This window comes from Equus asinus, chromosome 20 (assembly GCF_041296235.1).
Source record: "Equus asinus isolate D_3611 breed Donkey chromosome 20, EquAss-T2T_v2, whole genome shotgun sequence".
In the NCBI taxonomy this organism is placed as follows: Eukaryota; Metazoa; Chordata; class Mammalia; order Perissodactyla; family Equidae; genus Equus; species Equus asinus.
The window spans coordinates 88,641,945-88,662,630 of record NC_091809.1 but is presented as its reverse complement, the minus strand read 5'-3'; the positions used below and the strand labels follow the sequence as shown (position 1 = coordinate 88,662,630).

Sequence of the window (20,686 nt, the reverse complement as noted above, 5' to 3'; positions counted from 1 at the left end):
CTAAGAAACATTTGTACCTATGTTCTGTGAAACCTGACAGCCACAACTCAGGCTAAAATTCCTTTGTTCTGTACCTGTGCTTTCCCCAGTTCTTTCCCCTAGTTGGTTCACATTTTAGGAGAGTTGGGAGCATGCAAAACCAAGAAAAGTGTATCCTGGCTCTTCAATTGCACTGTCAACAAGAGTGTCTAGAAACAGGCTCCGCATTCTTTCAGCTTTACTTGGACAACTCTTTTACATTCTGCACATAAAACACATTGGATACAGGACCACTGGCTTCTACCTCTCCAGACCACTTCTCAGCTGTTCACAGCTTCAAGCAATAGGTTTATTGTGCGCCTAGAGGCTTGGAAGTGTGGGCACCACTGTTTGGGGTCAGGGGCCTCCTAACTTGGTGGAAGAATGTATGCTATGCAGTGGCAGCAGGGACCGTCCTGGGTATACCAGGCATTTAGATCAGTACCTTGTCTTTGGCCCAGAGGTGACACACATTGTCACAATATTCAGTGATAAAAGTCCTTGCTGCATGAGGAAGTCAGTTTTGAAGCTCTCTTGTTGTAGCAAGACCTTTCAGTCAGTGTGGATGCAGCATTTCTGAAGAAAAATTATTTTCACTTATCATTAGAATCAGTTCCAACTCTTGGAAATCTTGAAGTTGAGCAACATCTTTGTCTTTTCTTACCAGAGCACTGGATACCTTTCTGATCTCCACTTATCTGGATTAACACTCAGGGCACAGTAAGTCATTCTGAGCAATTTGTGGTAGGTAAGCTCCTGAAGGGCCAGTTCAATTTTAACAAAATCATTTTCTCAAAGAGATGGGTTCTGAACCCTCATCTTAAGTACTAGCTCTTGCATATTAAATGGAAATGCTCCAGTGAGTAAAAATGGAGGGAATGCTGGCAGCAGTCGTGTAAACATCCCATTTTGCAGCTCCAGCAACACTGGCAGGTTGGACAGGACAGAAGAGAACAGTGAGCGACTGTGACTCCCTGGTGACTAACGAACAGTCTCCGGTTTTGTGCTTTCTGGTGTTCTGAGTATGGCAGAGGGGGCAGACACCTCATAGTTCTGAACCAGTGTCAAGAGGTGTGGTCCCACGAAAAGGTTCCCAGCAGGGGAGGGTCCCTATGAAGGAGCAACGGAGGTGAGCCATCCACAAGAAGTGATGCAGGAGGTGAAGATGAGCCCCCATTCTGCAGTTGGGTTGAATCCTCTACTGTGGGATTGTAGATAAAATGGAAGTCTGTCTTGGCCAAACAATTAGGAACAAAAGGTAGGTCTGTCTCCTTCTTAAGCTGGGGGTAGTTTTCTTCATCATAATCATTTTCTACTCCCATAATCTTCCTAATTTCTCTCCTTGATGTTAATTGGACTGGCATTTCTCCTTTTGTGGTAAGAATTTCTCTGTCAGATGCTCATTTTAACAAGTTAGAGACCACCTGGTCATGACTGTGTTTACATATCCGGTGTACACAGGTCCAGTTGGTGACCTCATTTGGGGAGTTCACATTGACCCCACTCTCTACCAGTTTCTGTACTTCTTGAATGTCCTGCAGGCTGATGCTGTGCACTAGTCCCCTGCTGTTCCTGGCCCACAGGTCAAGCGTCCTCCAGTCCTTCAAATCTTCATTCAAATTTTGTACAGTATTGTAGCCTGCTCTAAGTTACAAGGCATACTTCTCTAGCAACAGTTTGTGTCTTTGTTCTCCTAGGTAGTTCTGTTCTTCATCCTAAGTTTGAAAGTGATTTTTTTAAAAAAGAGATGAAAAGTGCCTAAGGTACTAAATACTGTGGTATACCCAAGTGTTTCACTACAGGGAAAAGGACTGAACACGAAAAGGCTGTCTCTCATAAGGACAGGTGGGCAGAGACCCGACCCTCTCCACAGGACACATCATGAAAACTCAAACTGTCTGCAGGGGCATTTCAGAGCTGAAAAATGAGACTTCAGTAGAACCAATTCTCATTTTGTTGAAGCAAAACCAAACCAAAAGAAAACTGTTCCTAGGGACATTGGCATAGCTTATCTTTTTTCAGTAAAAATAATAAATATTTATTCTTACACATAAGACTCTTAGCAAAGTGCTTTACATTTAATAAAACATAGACTCTCAAAGTGATCCTAGGAATTGGATACAATTTTTATTTTATTTTGTTTTGTTTTTTAAAGATTGGCACCTGAGCTAACAACCGTTGCTAATCTTTCTTTCATTGTTTTCTTCTTTTTCTCCCCCAAATCCTCCCAGTACATAGTTGTATATATATATATATTCTTTTAGTTGTAGGTCCTTCTAGTTGTGGCATGTGGGATGCCACCTCACCATGGCCTGATGAGCGGTGCCGTGTCCACGCCCAGGATCCAGACCAGTGAAACACTGGGCCATCGAAGCAGAGCACACGAACTTACCCACTCGGCCACGGGGCCAGCCCCTGGATACGATCTTTAAAATCAATTTTTATTTTAAGAAAATGAGCCCAAGAGATGGTAAGTAACTTCTTCAAGTTTACACAGCTTATAAGTGAAGAGACAAGATTTGACCTCAGAAATTCTGAGCACCAAGAATCTACTTTTGGTAAATATTTAATTTCTGCACTTCTCACTTTAGCGCTGTGATAGACATGGGGTGCCATTGGTAAAGCAACACACTCTGAAGGATTCACTATGTAGGGACAGATTCTTATGCATGCTCCTAGATAACACAGATAGGGTTGACAAGTTTTGCTTTGTTAATTCTGTTCAGCAGCAGAGGGAATGAGGAAGAAAGGAGATGTGAGAGGAGTTACAGCAATACTGTTCTTTCTGTCAGAGGGATTAGATGTGTTTCCCTTGCAATACAAAAAAATAAGCATTCTCTCCTAACAAAAACAAGATATTAGGAAGAAAAAATTCAAGCTTTCACTGTGTTAGAGAAGTGTATAGACTGTCATGGCTTGAATTATGTTCCCCCATAATCATATGTTGCAGTTCTAATCACTAATACTTCAGAGTGTGACCTTATTTGGAGATAGGGTATTTACAGAGATAATTATGTTAAAATGATTAAGGTGAGCCCTACTGTAATGTGACTGGGTCCTCATCAAAAGGGAAAATTTAGGCAGAAAGCCATGCATAGTGAGAAGAAGATGTGAAGAGACATAGGGAGACAAGAGCCATCTACAGGCCAAAGAGAGAAAATTTTGACCAGATCCTTTCATCACAGCTGTCATAAAGAACCAACTCAGCTGACACCTTCTCTTTGGACTTTTAGACTCCAGAACTGTGAGAATACAAATTGCTGTTGTTTAAGTCACTCAGTCAGTGGTACTTTGTTGTGGCAGCCCTAGTAGACCAATACAAAGACCTTCTAAATAAAAAAAGGGGAAAAAAGGAAGAGGTGGTTGGAATGGTGCAAATCAGCTCAGGTGCAGGAGATGAGCCCCAGGACAAGAGCAGAGGAGGGTGAGAGATTAAGAATGTTCAGGAGCTCGAGGGGCACAGGGTGATGGGGCCTGGACAGTTCCAAGGATTGGAATATGGATAAACATTCTGAGAAAAGTGACATTTAGAGAACTAATAGATGAGAGACCCATGGTTTGTGACATTGAAAAATGAGACAATGCCTTCTTCAGAGTCTAGGAAAACCTCTACATGATGGGGAGGAACAGCCATGGAAAGAGTCTGGGAATCAGAGGTGGAACAGTCTTCAAAGGCATTGTACTCAGATTCATTCTGAAGCCCTATAACTTATTAGCCATATTGAAGTCTGTGTCTAGAGTATACATTTGAGTGGTTTACATTTGGCCAAAAATAAACCCAGAGGTCTTATTTCTCTTGAAGTTCCTTTCATTACTGCATACCCTCCGGATCCAGGCAATCTTCCCAGACACATATACTTCCCAGGAATACTTTCCTGAGGAGAAACATTGGCAGCCCAAGACATCGAAAGTTAAAAGATCATATGGATATATATACCTAACTGTAAAAGTTTGCACAACTATCCCTTGTCTCTAATCCAAAGACACACCAATACCAGTAATAGCATTGACTGGATTCAGCATCACATCCACTGTAGGAAAATTAAAGGGTCAAGTGAGGGTTATATAATGGGTGTGTCTTGCAACATTGTGAGGAGCAATACTGGGGGTTGACTGGGGGAACTTGTGTTGATAGGTCAGAGATGAGTAGGACACTTAAGAATGGTTGCATTACGCATCTTTGGGGAAGAACACATGAAGCTAAGTCCATGAGACCTAGCCATAACCACCACTTCTGAAAAGGGACCAGAACATGGAGAATTGTGTACCCTGTAACTTCTTACTTCTGTAGCATTGGACCTCTCTCAGCTCTGAAATAACAAAACCTGCAATGATGTTGTCAGAAAGAAAGGAGTAAACACTGATACCTATCGTCTATCTAGAGTGGGGAGAGGGGAGGGGAGCCCTGTGAAGCTGTGAACTGGTTAATGAGGGGACAAAGCAGACACCAGGCCATTCCCATTTCAATCTGAACATCTTCAGCACAGGATCCCTTTCTCCTTGTCAGGCCTATCTCCTTTTTTTTTCAACTTTAATCTAGAAACAACATGCACTTTCCCATTTTGCCCTGATACTACAAGAATCCCACACCCACACTCCTCCCTTGGTCCTCCTCAACTTTAAATGCTTGCAGTTTCCCTATCAGATTGGAAGCTTGAAACACTCTCCTTTGTTCCTTGGGGACGTTTTTGGCTTCTCCAGAGTCAAGGTCTCACTCCTAGGTACGAAAAACATTGACACCAACACCTCTGAATTTTGGTCCTTCTAAAACCACTGACTTCCTGTCTTTTCACTCTATTTATTCACTTGAACCTTATTCCCTAGAGACCTTGTGAAAGGAAAGAGGAGACTGCTTACCTTGAAGCCAGAAGAAATGTACTCATGTCCACTTTCCCGTTTACCCTCTCTATGACCTTGGGAAGGTCGTGATCTCTTAGAAACATAGTTTCTTCCTTTCAATATGAAAATGTTAACCTCTGTCTCTCTAACTTCTGGAAATCATATGAAATGACATGAAATAATAGATTTTAAAAAACAAAACTTTGGCAATTAAAAAAAAATTAATGTGTGGAAAAGTCACTGAATGGATATGGGTTCCCAGGGAGATGATCAGAAAATGAGGTTGCAGAGACTGAGTGTTTAATACATACCAAGTGTGAGAAAACTGTCTGGAGGGCCCAAGATCTTGAAAGTCTGCTCCCCAGTAGGGAGGCCCTCAGAATACCATCTGAGATTTCATTTTCTCTGGAAATAATTACAATAATTTGGAAAAGAAGACATTATGAACACCAAACTAACACTGGTCTGAATTGCATGCGTTTGGAAAGAGTTTGATGCTCCCAGGTAAATGTGCAAATTTAGACAAAAAGTCACCATCTTTTCATTCTAGCTTCTAAAGTACATCAGAAAGATGGATAAACTGTTTGCACGAGGGATGAAATATTCCTTGAGATTCAATTCTGTTTTTGAATATCTAAACAGAACCATATAGAAGGACCTAGTCTCCTCCATTTCCGGGTCAGAAATTTTTATATAAAGGAGTTCTGTCCAATCCTGGGTACTTGTCAGATAAAGAAGACACAACCTTCCTACAAGTCAACCACCTATGAAATATGGGAAGCTCAGTGAGATACAGGCTAGCTGGGTGAATAAAATTGATAAAATCATAGGGGTCAGATAATACAATACCTTATCCATTATATGGCCATGGCCCCAAACTCTGTCACCTCCCCCAACAAATTCCCTACCATAAAATCTAGTCCACTCTCAATAGTTGTAGAACGCTCAAGCCATGATTTGTAAACAAATTTAAAATAAATCTACATCATAATTTTCTTGGCTGAGTGATGTTTTATATTTATTGACCACCAGATAACTCTAATGGCTTTAAACCTCTCTTCACAGCACAGAAGGACCATCTCTGGTCTCCCTCACATACCTTTCCATGATGCCATTCACATCCTGGGGAGAAAAGAGAAAACATGAGTCAAGGAGTGACTTCTTCATTTCTTCACTTACAAAGCTCCATCACAATCCCAGTGTCCCCTGATATGGTAGGAATAGCGATGGCCCCAGTATGAGAGCCAAAAAGTAAAGAAAAGGTCCAGACCAGTCATTCTGAAAGACTCATGAGATATTGTCACATTTCCTAAAAGATAGAAACGGCTTTGACCCTATTGGAAGTACATCATAAGCCTTTCAATATCTGGAGGAGAAACATATTTATGAGGAAAACCAGAGGTTAATAATTTTTTTCCCAAAACAAATAAGGCTCTCTGTGAGACGATTTCAATAATTCATGATTCTTTCATTTATTCAACAGAAGTGTAAAGTGATATACTATTATTTATCAAGCATTATGCCAGCCTTTGTACAATCAAAAATGAGTAAATAACCATAATATTCCTCAAGAAGTTTACAAGGCTTTTGCTGAGGTAACAAGCAAACAAATGTATTTATGTAGGCATTTCTCAAGTCTCACTTCTCATTTTATACACTATCTATTAGTGACCTCATCTACTCCCTTCAATTCAACATATACTTGTACAGCTGATTTCCAACACTTTATTTTCACCCAATCTTTTCTCTTAAATACAAGCTCATATATTTAGTAGTAAAGAAGTCGCAGGAAAGAGTAACTTAGAATGTCTAATAGGTAACTCACTATTCGCCAATCAAATTTTCTCCTCTCTTATACTCCATTGTCCATAATGTTAACAATATCCACTTTATCACTCTCCTAATAACTGCAAAATTTACCCTCCTCTTCAGTTTCTACCAAGCCAGTTTAGTCCACATTCTTAACAGCTTTTAGTCATGTGATCATCTTTATCAACACAGATATAGTTATATTTCTTTGAAGAGATATGTACCAATACATTTGGTTTCTTTTACCTCAGACTTACCTCTTCCATGTTACCAAAAACTAGTTCAATGGCTGGGTCTCCACACTCTAAAAAAAATGGTTTTGCTCTGTGTATTAGGGCTTTTTTGGTACATGACAAAAACCACATAAAACTAGATTAAGTGGAAAAGGAGGATTTGGGGAGCAGTTATAGCTTTAGTCAAAGACTAATTTGAAGCTAAAACCTTGTCATCAAGATCTCATCTATGTCCTTTTCCAAATTCCATTTATTCCCTCTATATTGAATTTATTCTGAGTTCACCAAGGGGACGTGAATCTCCCTATATAAACTCCGGGAGAAGAGAGAATTCTCTTCCCAGTTACCACAAAAAATTCTGAGGCCTGCATGACATTGGCCTGCATTGGCTCAGGTTCCCATATTGAAAGCATCACTGTGTTGTTGCTGGAAGGAAATGAAGCAGTGTTGAAGGCAAATTTCTATATTTTACTAGAATTAAGTTAATTAATTATCATGAAGTACATCATGATAGGATACCTTTCATATCGTCACTAGAGCAACTGCTAGGAAAGAAACTAAAAAAAAATAAAGTTAGAAAATGAGGAAATATTAAATAATATATTAGAAACACAAAAGAAGCTTCTTAAGGAGAAAGAGGAGACTAAAAACTAAAGGAGACATAGAGAAAGCAAATAGCAAAATGGCAAAATTAAATACAGCTATGTCAATAATTGCATTAAAAGTCATTGTCTTAATATCCTAACTAAAAGACAGAGATTGTTGGACTGGATAGAAAGCAAGATTCAATTGTTGCTGTCTACAAGAGACATATTTTGGACTTAAAGACACAAATAGGGCAAAAGTAAAATGATAGATAAATAATACCAAACAAGCAATAATCATAAGATAGTTCATGTCTATATTAATATCAGACAAAATAGATTTTAAGACAATAAATACAATAAGAGTATGAGGGAAATTTCATAATGATAAAAGGTATGTCAGGAAGGTGTAACAATTATAAATGTATGTGCACATAATAACAGAGCTTCAAAATACACCAAGCAAGATTAAAAGGAAAAATATACAGTTCAACAATAGTAGTTGGAGATTTCAATAACTCACTGTCAATAACAAAATGAACAGCTTTCATGAAAATTGTCAAGGATACAGAAAACATGGACAATACTATCAACGACTTAACATAACTGACGTCTATGGACCGTTTCAGACCATTTTGCCAGTGAATGCAGAATATACATTCTTTTCAAATTCATGCAGAAAAATTTTCTAGACGTGAAATATCTTAAGCTATAAAACAAGTGCAACATATTTAAAAGGCTGAAAAAATAAAATACGTGTTCTCTGATTACAGAGGAATTAAATTTGAAATCCACAGCAGAAGAAAAAGAAATTACTAAATATTTTTCAATTAAACAACACACTTTCAAATATCTTAAGTGTTTATCAAAAAATCATGAAGAAAATTTGAAAATAAGTTGAACTGAGCAAAAATAAAAACTAAGTAATCAAATGCATGCAATAGAGCCAAAGCAATGGATTTATATCATTAAATACCATATCAGAAGAGACGGTCTCAAATCAGTGATCTAAGCTTCCACTTTAGTAAAACTGGTGAAGGAACAGAATACTAAACCCAACACACACACACACACACACACGTGTGCACTTGAGTACGCACACACTCATACATAAAGAAAACAAAGGTGAGAGCAGAAATAACTGATACAGAATGGATTAAAAAATAGATAAAATCAATGAAACAGTAAAGTTTGTTCTTGAAAAAAATCAACAAAATTTGACCAAAGATAACTAAACTCAACAAAACAAAAGAGAGAAAAGCAAATCACCAAAATTAGGAATAAAAGAGGGGACATTACTGTGAGTGCTGTGGAAATTAAACACTTTATATGGGATTATTATAATTAACTTTATGTCTACAGATCAGACAGCTTAGACAGAATGGACAAATTTCTACAGACATACACCACCAAAAAATGACTGAGGAACTGTAAAAAATTTAAATACTCCTGGACAAGTCAAAATATATTATTTTAAAGCTTTCCAAAAAGAACAATCCAGAGTGAGATGGCTTCCCTGGTGAACACTTGAATATTTAAAGAGAAAATAATACCAGTCCTTCACAAATATTGAAAAATGTAAAGAAAGAGAGGTAAAGTCTCAACCCATTCTATGAGGGGAAAAAACCCCCAAACTTTTGGAATCTGAAGTACACTCCTTTGTCTGTGACTAAGCTGGATCATGAAGATGTGCCAGATAAATGCTTAACATAGACCACAGATGATAGGGGTCTAGAGAATATTACTGGGCACAATGGATCTTCTCTCCCAGGTCAAATTTTCACAATGCACTTGATCAGTTAATAAAAATGAGATTTTCCCCTTGTTATTCATGCATTCAATTATTCCTATAACCTCTGAAATAGATGCAGGAAGGGGTACTGCAGGGCCAGAGGAATCTTAGTGTCACCACCAGAAAGAGCAAAGCAATACGGAGGAGAAGGAAACTCGCCTTCATTTTTCTTAAATCGCATATGCAGGGCTTCTTCCCAAGTCTTACCTGCAGCATCTCCAGTGTTGACCCCTGCAACCAGTGCTCCACATCTGAGATGAGAGTGCTCACCAATCAGCTCTGCTCCACCGCCTCATTCTCAGCCTCAGCCAGGATAGGTAGAATACCTCCCTCTTCATTCGCCAGCTTTAGCAGCTCCCTCTGCTCCTCACACTCCAGGATACCTCTCCTTTGATTGAACTCTGCCTGGACTCTTTCTCTCTCATTTTGTATTTGATTCTTCAGGAATGAGAAAGAGAGAGAGGTACTCAGGCTCTCAGGCATAGCCTGGGAGCTAGAAAAAGAACATTCTGTTTGGGAAGTTCTCACAGTGAAGTGAGATGGAAACAGGGGAACAAGTCTTAGGGAAGCCATTTTTCCGTGTATCTTATCTACGTCATATTAAAAAAATAGTGGCCTCAAATCTGCATTATTGAGACCAACCCTGAGCTACAGTGGATACCTGGGTGTGGCTCAGCTTTCACACAGCTGTGCAGGACAGTCGAGCTTTCCTGCATTATTCTTGACCCCACACCCACCCTCTGCCAAAAGTTGAACACTGAGGATAAAATCCTGAGCCACTGCCAAATGTCTCCCCCGAGAAGGGTCAAAGGCTCAAAAAATGACAGGAAAAGGACACAGAATTCATTAGCCGTCCTCACCAGAGAGTATGTCTAAATGAATACCTCCCTCCAAATGTCTGTGTCATTTGTGATGTGTTCCCTTTTCAGCCCCACTCCTATTAGGGAAGGGATAAAAAGAGGAGGACTAATCAAACAACTTTTTGACACATCAACTGTCAGGAAAAAATAAGGAAAGGAGCTCCTTGTGACTAACACCCAAAGTCTGGCACACATTTCAGTCTAACTCCCTCAGGATGTGCCTCCTCCTACCTTCCAGGCAGGCAGTCCTGACTTCTCTGACACCAGCTTCCAACTTCTCAGCTTCCTGCTGCTCCTCCCTCAGCTCCACCAGAACTGCCTGGAGTTCCTCCTGTGAAAGAGGAATCAAATCAGAATCAAGTACCAGGCTTTCTCAGCATGTGGATAAAGGATGATGAAATCAGCTCATCTCTGGAAAGACTAGAATTTAGAGAAACTGTGAGAACAGCAATTAGAATCTTTGACTTAGAAGAAAACCTGAGGTGGTGAATGTGTTCTTTAAGACTCGGCTGATAGAAGTCAGCATCTCCTCACCAAGAGAAGACGGATTCTCTTTGTCCTGAAAGAAGAAACGGATACCAAGAGAGGGGAAGAATCTACATCTCAATCTGCCCAGCTCCCCAGTTAACCCTACTATTCAGAGGGATAATGAGAGCTTTTCTTGGGTACCTAATCTCTGCCTATTAGCACAAGATAAAAAAATATATACTTCTGGCTAAGAGTCTGTACTGTAGGCTTATCCTTTTGTGACTGGAAGGAATGCACAGAAATGGCTTTTGGGCCTTGCAAGCTGAGCATAGGAAGAAAAGAGATCACAGGCCTGAGAGCTATGGTGACAAAGTAATTAAAATCCAAAGTAAAGTGGAGATTTCCCCTCAAGCATCATTTTCTTCCCTGTCTTTTCTCCATCCTGGTCTCTTACATGATATTCCTTGGCAACATTCTCTCTGAGGAAGGTGTGGTGACTGTGATGCTCCTGAGAGCACTCACAAAGCCAGCAAATGACCTTCCCATCCTCCTTACAGAAGAGAAAGAGTTTCTCTTCATGGTGCACACAGAGATCTCTCTTCTTCTGTTCCTCTTCTGAGCTCAACTTGACCTCCCTGAGCCTCTCTACTATGTTGGCCACGTGCCAATGAGGCCGCAGGTTGCTGGGCTCATATGGGGTTTGGCACACAGGACAGTTGCTCTCTCCTTCTTGGCCGATCCTGGACTCTTTGTTATTTGTGGTGATGCAGGTTTGGCAGGAGCTGTGGCCACAGTCTAGGCTCAGGGGTTTTGTCAGAAGCACCAGGCAGATGGGGCAGGTCACCTCCTCCTTTATGTCCACAAGGATTCCTGAAGCCATCACAGCTGTTCCTCTGTCTTATCTGTTCTGACTTCTGAGTCTCCTCTTGCTCCTCTTATCTGCAATGACTGATATTTTCTTGCACTTTTACTCAGCAAAAGGGTGACTTGAGCTCTTTTCTACCAGGATACGTCAGTGACCCACCACCTATCCTGCTTGTTCTTTCCCATGACAGAAACACACCTTCAAAGTTAAAAGCACCAAACTACTTGTTCTTCTGGGATTTTATACTTGCTCTTCTTTCAGCTGCCCTGATATCACTATGACTCACTTTTATACTTTAGTGAACTCTCTCCATACATGTTGTCTTATCAAAAAGACCTGCTCTGACTAACGTATTTAGAGTGTAACCTTTGCCATCACTTACTGTACATTTGCAATGATTTCTCTTATTATCATGTAATACATGTAATACAAGGATGTGTGTGTGTACATGGTAAGAGGAACCTTTATCAGATGTACAAAGAGAGATAATAAGTGACTTACAAAGATCATTATTCTTAAATACACAGAGTTAAGATAAACCTAATGTCTGGGGTCCTCCTTCAGAGCTCAGTCTCCTCCTCCCCTCAGAGTTATTCCAAGACAAACAGAGGAAACTTCACAGACCCAATTAATACCCAGAGCAATGGGGTGTATCAAAGTGAAGAGATGGAGGCAAGCTGGGAGATTTTGAGGAGTCCTGTGTTAGTATAAGCCAACGATGTTGAAAGGAACCTAAATGTATGTATGTCTGTGGATGGTGGGGAATGAGATAATATGGATATACTCACAGGATCATACATGTCGGACACCTGGAAATGATAAGCACAGATTAAATGAATGTGAGTCTTGAGAAAGAAGTCCCAAAATTCTAGGCAAGATCATTCCACAAAATATCATTGAAGATGAATTATGCTAGCAACTGGACCAATATCCAAAAACAAAAAGATAAACCTAAACAGAAAATTTAAACCTCCAAGTACTTGACATGGACTTGGAAAGTAGTAGTAAATTAAATATCCAGCCTTATGTGTACAAAAGAACAGATGTGAAGAACACTACTAGAGAGATATACATGTTGTTGGGAAATCAAATAATGGGAGCAAATGGAGGTTATCCAAGAATTCCAATTTGAAAACATAAGAGTTGAAGAGAAAGTTGAAGAAGATGAAGGAAATATGGGATGAGAGAAAGGAAAAAATGTATCATATGGAAGAAATGACCTTTTCACGGGAGACATATCATCTTGTATGAGTTTTAAAATGCCAATGTGGCTGGTATGCAGAAAACTCCTGGGCCTTTGGTATCACATGAGCCTGCATTCACCATAAAATAACACACTTCTCAAATTACATAACATTTAGGGACTGTTTTTCAAGAGCAAGGAGAAATTATCAATGTTTTCCCATCAGAGAAGAGTGGGGATGTATTTGGCTTAAGACTTGAGCTGGAAATTTTAGATGGATTCAAAGTGGCATTGAGAAGATCAGCTAGGATGCAGGCGCAGTTGCTCTGGGGAGAGACGATGACAGCTTGAGGGACAAGGTGATGAAGGAAAGGGAGAGCAGGAGTTGCGAGTGAGAGACAAGATGACGTAGAAGGACAGGGCTGGGACTAAGATTGGATGTGGGAAAAAAGGGTTAACATCAGGCCCGGACTCTCTTCTTCTAAAGATGATATTGGCTTACTCTTCTTCTAGTAAGATTTTTTTTTCTGGGAAATCTACTGGGTTACAATAAACTGGAAATTCAGTTGCCTTGATATAAAAATGGTCTTATTTTTAAAGTGCATTCGGATTGGGAAGACTTTATATAGACCTTAAATACCAGTTGTTAAGAACTGACCTCATTTTTCACAAGGAAAATGTGACTCTTATAATCAAAGTATGTTTTTTTAAGCCCCTGGAAGCTGTGTCCATTGGTTTTCACAAGGTAATCAGTCCTTTGTAGCACTAGGCTTTTCTAACCTATGGTAATATCATGCACACCCACCAGTCTGGCTTCTTAAAAAGCTAAGATGACAGTGAAAGAATTTCCTATACTACTGTAAGGTCTGTCACTGAGAACTCACCTGAGGCAGCCATGCCAGCGTGCTGGTTCTCCTGTCCTGTATTCCCCAGCTAAGCTAAGTGACCTGGTAGTTTATGTCTTATTAGGTCACATAGATGGAAACAGCCATCTAGATTACAAACTGCCACTGATGGTCAGTCAGAAGAAGTATCACAGAGTGGTACCACAGTGAAGCTTATCTCCAACCTGCACTCAATATGGCACTGTGGCCACAGTCGAAGATCAGAAGTTCTGTCAGGAACTCCAGGCAAATGGGCCTATTAAGCAATTAACAAAGAAGAGGAGTGTCTCAGTAGATATTAATGTCTTAAAAGTTGTCAAAGTTTGATGGTAAAAGATCTCCAGCATGAGACAACAAGTAAGTTTTCCCTTTGTTCTTCACAAGGGGAGAGAAAAGCGGTAAGACTGCATGGAAATAAATTTAGACCTAGTAAAAGTGTCTACTTGTGCCATGTTCTTCATACATGAAGGGAACCAGATAAAGAATGAGGCTGAAGGTGAACTGGCAGTGCAACCCAACTATGGTACTGAAAATAGCCCAGAAGCCATATGTAGATAGCCCCTGGCTGCAGATACTATGGCCTAGATCAGGTTCTGATGACTAAGGAGATCAGAGGGAGGTTTTACACCAGGGGTGGATATTTTATGATAATGTATACCCCTGTTTATGACTCAGGCTGTGATCCAAACATGGGCTTGAGGTCTCCAAATATTTCTCATCCTATTCAAGACCCAACCAGTGCTGAGATGCATCAAGAGTTTATAGAGGACAGAGGAGCAGAGAATGCTTTCTTCCATGGGGTCACAAATTTATTTTCACAGTGGGGCTACGAGGAATTAATGTCACAGCAGCTGCTGCCACAACGGACACAAAAGGGCAATGTGCAGAGGAGCTAGAGTCCTCTCACATGGAGGGTGACTCCATCTCTACCTAAGCAGAGACCCTGGGGCTTCAGAGCAATCAGCAAAATAGATATGGGAACATGAGTGGTGTCTGCCTGACAGAACTCCCAGGTCAGTTGGCTGCAATAGGTGTCAGGTGATTGCACCTTACGCAATGGTCTTTTGACAGCTGAGCTTACGAGAACACAAACTCAAAATGTCTCAGGGGTAACAATTAAGAAAAGCAAAAGATATTAACAGACTATAACTATGTAAAAGTCCAAACAATAATGATATAAACACAACTTTGTTCTTTTGTCACTGCAGTAAAACTGTTTCTCTAAGCATGAGGAAGCCACAAGTTACTGATGTCAAATGGAAAAAGTCAGTTTTCCTAAATGGAATGGAAAAATGAAATTCTGCTATGTTTTTGTTGTCAGACAGTCATCTAACACTATTTAATATAAACTCCTTATAATACTAGCAAATTAAAAACCGAAGCAAAAAAGAAACAAGTAAATTCTAAATCCCTGTGATAACTGACATGACAGAGGTGTACTGTATGAGCTCAAAAGACATGTGCCTAACGTGGACTTATGACCGAGAGGAGGACAAGAATGTGCAGCAGAAGTGATAATCTCCAAAGTCACCTTTTAAAAAGTAAGATTGGGTGACATGAGGGGTAGTCAAGGACAGGAAAGAGATTTGACTGGTGTCTTCTACATGCCTAAGTAAGGTGGGTGCAGCTGTACCTGCTATAGCAAGGAGGAATAAACAGAGAGACTCAATTACTCTAACTTTCTTCCCTCATGGGTCTCAAGATCTTGTTATCATACTACTTCTTCTGACATCTTTTTATATCATTAACACCAATCAATCATTTTGTTCATTAATGTGAGAACAGTCACCACTTCTGGCAGTTCTTCCTACATGCTCCTCCTCCTCCTGATCTCTCAGCTGAGCTCTGTTTCTGGGTGGAAGATATGGTCCAAGGAGAAGCATGAGCAAGGTTAGTGATTTCGAAGGACCTGCAGCAACTGTGTACTGGGGGGTTTGGGGAGATAAAGCAGAAAAAAAATTCATCATTGGACTATATGTCCTGGCCCCTAAAATTAGGCAAGAAAGACAAGTAAAAAGCATAAATATCAGAACATAAGAAATAAAAGTCTCTATTTGCAGATGACATAACAATTTATGTAGAAAACCAAAATAAATCTAGAGGAAGCTACTAGAATTAGTAAATGAACTAAGCAATGTCATAGGACTCAAGACCAACATTGAAAATCAATTATATTTATAGTTTAGCAGTGAGTAGTTAGAAAATCATCTTTAAAGGTCCCTTTTACAATAATTTCCACCCTGAGATATGAACAACACCTCATATCCCACCCCTGGGTGACTAGATGAGTCACCTGGTCTGGGAGGAGTTGCAGCACTGGGAAGCATAGCTATAGGTATGAGATAAAAACAGACTTGGAAAGAGAAAAATGGAGAGATTAAGAGTCACAATAAATAGATCCCCATCATGATCCTTGGGCAAAATGGCTGATTACTGGAATCTCACGTGATTGAGTGCATAGCATATGTTTCTATTTCAATAAGGATCTCAGGTTTTCAGGGCTTAGAAATGTCTGGTCACCAACTAGTGATGTTATAGATACCACTGCCTGCTCATTGCTCATGAATGAGTCTGCACAATGAAGCCTGTTTATTCCGAGGTTCCCATGAATGCCATGAAAGTCTCATTGTGGACACTTGTCTGGTCCAACACAATCCTCAGATCCCAGAAATAGAAGATGGAGTAATCGCCACTCAGACAACTTGTTCTGGGAAAACCCACAATTAGCGCCAAATAAACGTTTTATTTTGAGTCCAGAATCCCTTCTCAGGACATTTTCTGAGAAGAAGATACTTATAGGCTTCATACTCTTGCGAGGAAAGGGCTTAATTTGGGGGCAGGAGATGCTGTAAAAAAAAGGATGCCTCCAACTTTTCCTTTCTGTTTGCTAACTCACATAGTTTTCTCTTTAGCTTGTTTCACATCTTGAATTGCTTTTCTTAAGCAGTTATGGCCTCAGTCATTGTAGCAATAGGGTGACAGGAAAGTAGAGGTCAAAGGGAATATGGATAAGAATCAATTTCCCACAGTATCCATGGATGAGAGTTTGAGGCGTGTGTGTGTGTGTGTGTGTGTGTGTGTGTGTGTGTGTGTGTGTGTATGGAGAGAGGCTGTATGTATCTAACCTGGAATGGAGAACTGAAGAATTTCTTGTGAAACGAGGACCAGAGCAGACACTGTTTGACCAAGTAGCCCGTTATTTCTATTTCTCTCAGCTCATAAGTAGGTTGGGAAAGAGTTGGAAATGAAAATGCTGAAAGACAGGGGGACATCATCAAATGCTGTAGGAACACGCAGTGCTGCAACATCTGCCCTGCTGTCTCACAGGATGAGGAGAACAGGCTTTCCTTCATTCCTGAGGACTACTGTTGCCTTTCACCTCACTGGAAAGAGTGAGGCTGACAAGGAAAGGAAACACTGACCTGCACTATTGCTGAGGGAGCCCATGATCAAAGTTCTGACCCTTCATCTATCACCATAAGTCATAATGAAACCAGCAACCTGAAGAATGGAGATTTATCTGGGCAGACAGAAATGATTTTCCACTGACAGAGAATTACTGTGGAAATAGAAAATAATGGCAAATCCAATTATACCTAGTCTATTCATTTAGGTCAAAGAGATTTTTCCAGTAATTAAAATAAAAAGTGAGGGCTGGCCCCATGGCCCAGTGGTTAAATTCAGCACACTCTGCTTTAGCGGCCTGGGTTCGGTTCTCAGGCGTGCATCTTCACCAGTTGGTGGTGGCCATGCTGCTGTGCAGACCCACATACAAAATAGAAGAAGATTGGGCACAGATGTTAGCTTAGGACAAATCTTCCTCAGCAAAATAATTAATTAATTAAGGAATTAATTAGTAAATTAAAAAATAAAACAAAGACTAAGCATCTTTGAAGAAGGAAAATATTCTTTTATAATGAAGAGATATTTATTATGTGGACAATAAAGTATTGTCAACTACAGTCGTGCACTACGTAACGACATTTCAGTCAATGATGAACCATACATATGATGGCGGTCCCATAAGATTAGTACCACATAGCCTAGGTGTGTAGTAGACTATACCATCTAGGTTTGCATAAGTACACTCTATCGTGTTTGCACAATGATGAAATCACCTAATGATGCATTTCTTAGAAGGTATCCCTGTCCATAAGCAATGCATGACTGCGTAGGCAGAATGTGGTACAGGAGATCTCTGGAGCTTCTTCGTCTTGCAAAAGAGAAACTTTATATCTGTCGAACAGCAACTCCTTATAAATTTGTTAAAATGTTAGCTCTCAGGTTAAGTGTCTTTACCACAATTAAAAAAAAAAAAAAACAGTTAGATAGCAGAGTATTAAATAGCAAAATTGTAAAGAATGTCAAGAGAAAGAATTTAGAATTGTGTACTCAGATAACTATATGTAAGTTGAAATAAAGATAATTTAAGATTTAAAAAGAGAAATATTTATTATAGAAAAATACGAAACTAAGAAATCAGCTGTGATTCTTTGATCAAGTTTCTCTATTTCAAAGAAAAGCAAAGGTACTACTATTTAAAATAGATTAATCTTCATTCTTAACATTATTTCAAAACACAGAGACAATGAATCAACACCAATCTGGATTCACGCTTAGGTGTTAGGAATTGAAGAAGCTATTACAAACATTTTATTATTAGTTCCCACAATACCCCAATCAAGTAAATCTTAGTACATTTATTTCTAATCATAAACTGAATCCAATTAAATTTAACTTAATTTAGTAACATCACTATGATAATGAAATTCTACCTGATTCAAAGTCCAGGCTATTAACTGTCCACAGTGTTCGCCCTCTACATCATGTCACCTGCAAGAGCACCCTGGTCATGAAGTACCTCTACTTGTTTTTAGTTATTACTATGACCTGTTCCTTCTTCATTAATGGCTACATGAATTGAGCATATCAACCTCTATTTCCTGGCACCCAAGATTTTCCCATGATCCTCCAGCTGCTTCTGGAGATGAGTATCCTCTGGATTCTCCCTCCTACCCACATCCTAGGGCATCTGGCTCCTACTTTTCCTTAAGGGCTGTACTGTAGTCATGGCACCTGTGCTGGAGAAACCCAGCCTGAGTTAATCCTGCCTTCTTCGCTCTTTAGCCATGGGACATTGGGGAATACCTCATAAGATTATATACTCTTTTAACTATTTGATAAGAATTCCTTTTTCATATGACATTTTTGAAGATTAACTATGATAAATATACTCTATGTATATATATTTATATGCACAATTTTATAAATATATATACCTATGTATACTTGCATGTGTAAGTGTGAGTGTGTATATATGTACTATTCCTGGGCCAAGTTCTTTCTTTTTCATTCTACTGGGACAAGTTATTACCACTCTATATCTTGATGTGGACTCTGTGCAGCAGGCTGCCCTAGTTTATAATGCATACTTATCTAAGAAAATTTATACCTTTGCTAACCTACGTAAGTATCTTTCTCATCCTGAATTTGAAACGGGGTAAAAAAGAAAAGAAAAGCACATAAGATTTTATATATTGTGTATACTCAAGTGTTTTGCCACAAGGAAAAGGCCTAAACACCATAATCATGTCCCTTTTAAGAACTAGTATCTCTAGACATGGCTTCGTCTGCTAGACAGATTTTGGACTCTCAAAGTTTAGCACTTCCTGGACTCATTTCCAATAAAGGGCCTTAAAAACAGTTCCAGCCTTGGTATAAAAAGTTCTATAGAACAAGACAGGAAATTGGAATGATCTAGATCCTTGGGAATTGAGACTTCAGTAGAATCGATTAGCGTTCCTCTGAAGGGCACAGATCTATTTCACAGGACATTGACGCAGCATATACTTTTCAGTAACCGTGAGAGAAAATATTGATTATATTGTGCAGGACACTTAAATAGTTACTTTACATTGAGTGACATTTAGTTTCACACAACAATCTAAGAGTTATGTTCAGTTTTAAATTGTAATTTGTATTTTAGGAATAAGAAATCCAGAATTTATTTGTGACTACACATCTTGTGAAAGAAGAGACAAGATTGGAACTCAAACACTCTTTACATACAATCTTCACTCTGGGTACATATATTGCCTATATTTTCCTTTCCTTGACTCTCTGATACCAGGTATATCCTGGCCAACATATGGACATACACACAAAGACTCCTTAGTTGGTAGTGGTGGGTGTGGGGAGATTATGGACTGTCCTAGATAGCATGCATGGTGGCAGAGAGGCTTTGCCATGTCTTTTCAGATGACTGATAAAGGGAAATATGGAGATATGAGAGGGCAAACATGTTATATGAATACTCCTCTGTCTTTAGGAGAGATTAGACATATTTCTTTGAGAGGATAAAAAGGGTAAGTGACAAATAAGTATCTCTCCTAAGTCAACACAGGTACACTGTGCATCCCAAGGATTAGTAAAAGTTCTAAAGAAAAAATGGAGACAGCAAAGAAGAGATGGTCTAAGTGGCGCAGATGAGCTCACGTATAGAGATGAAACCCAGGACAAGGGGCACCTTAAGAAGTGGGTGAGGGGAAAAGAAGATTCAGGAGCTCAGTGGGCAAAGTCTTGGGAGCTGTACAGTTCGAAGGATTGAAATATGGATAAACAGGCTTCAAAAACTGACATTTAGAGAATTTGTAAATCAGTGACCCATGCTTTGTGACATTGAAAAATGAGACAGAGCCTGCTCCATAGTCTAGGAAAACTCCAAAACAATGAGGAGAAACAGCCATGGAAAAATTCAAGACCTTGAGATCAGAGGTGGAAGAGTCCTCAAGGCATTGGGCTTAGATTCCTTCTGTAACCCTATAACCCAGTAGCTATATTGAGGTCTGTACCTGGAGTAAACATCTGGACAATTTACTTTTGTGTTGAAGACAAACTCAGAACAGTTTTTTGTATTGAGGTTACTTGTTTTACTGTATACCCCAGGATCCAGGCAATCTTCAGACACGTCTACTTCCCTGTGATATTTCCCTAAGGAGAGACACTGGTGGCCCAAGACACTGAAAGCAGAAAAATCACATGGATATATATTCCTAAAGAGAAAAAGGTGCAAAAAACCCATTAGGCTCTGATCTGCAGATACCACAATATCCAAAATCGTGTTGACTGGATTCAGCATCACATCCAACTGT

At 39.6% G+C, this 20,686-nt stretch overlaps 1 protein-coding gene and 2 pseudogenes across 1 annotated transcript in view; all 3 read right to left on the bottom strand.

Annotated features, from left to right (window-relative positions):
• Positions 1-574: 574 nt before the first annotated feature.
• Positions 575-2,624, bottom strand: LOC106830179 (ankyrin repeat domain-containing protein 40 pseudogene; annotated as a pseudogene).
• On the bottom strand, positions 1,650-11,483 carry LOC106830231 (E3 ubiquitin-protein ligase TRIM22-like; annotated as a pseudogene).
• Positions 3,986-20,686, bottom strand: part of LOC106830229 (tripartite motif-containing protein 5-like) — a 48,747-nt gene continuing 32,046 nt past the window's right edge. The window contains exons 7-8 of the transcript XR_011495839.1: positions 10,367-10,466; positions 3,986-9,713 (exon numbers count right to left, since the gene is read on the bottom strand). The gene's annotated coding sequence lies outside the window, so the exon portion shown is untranslated. The remainder of the gene's footprint in view (positions 9,714-10,366; positions 10,467-20,686) is intronic.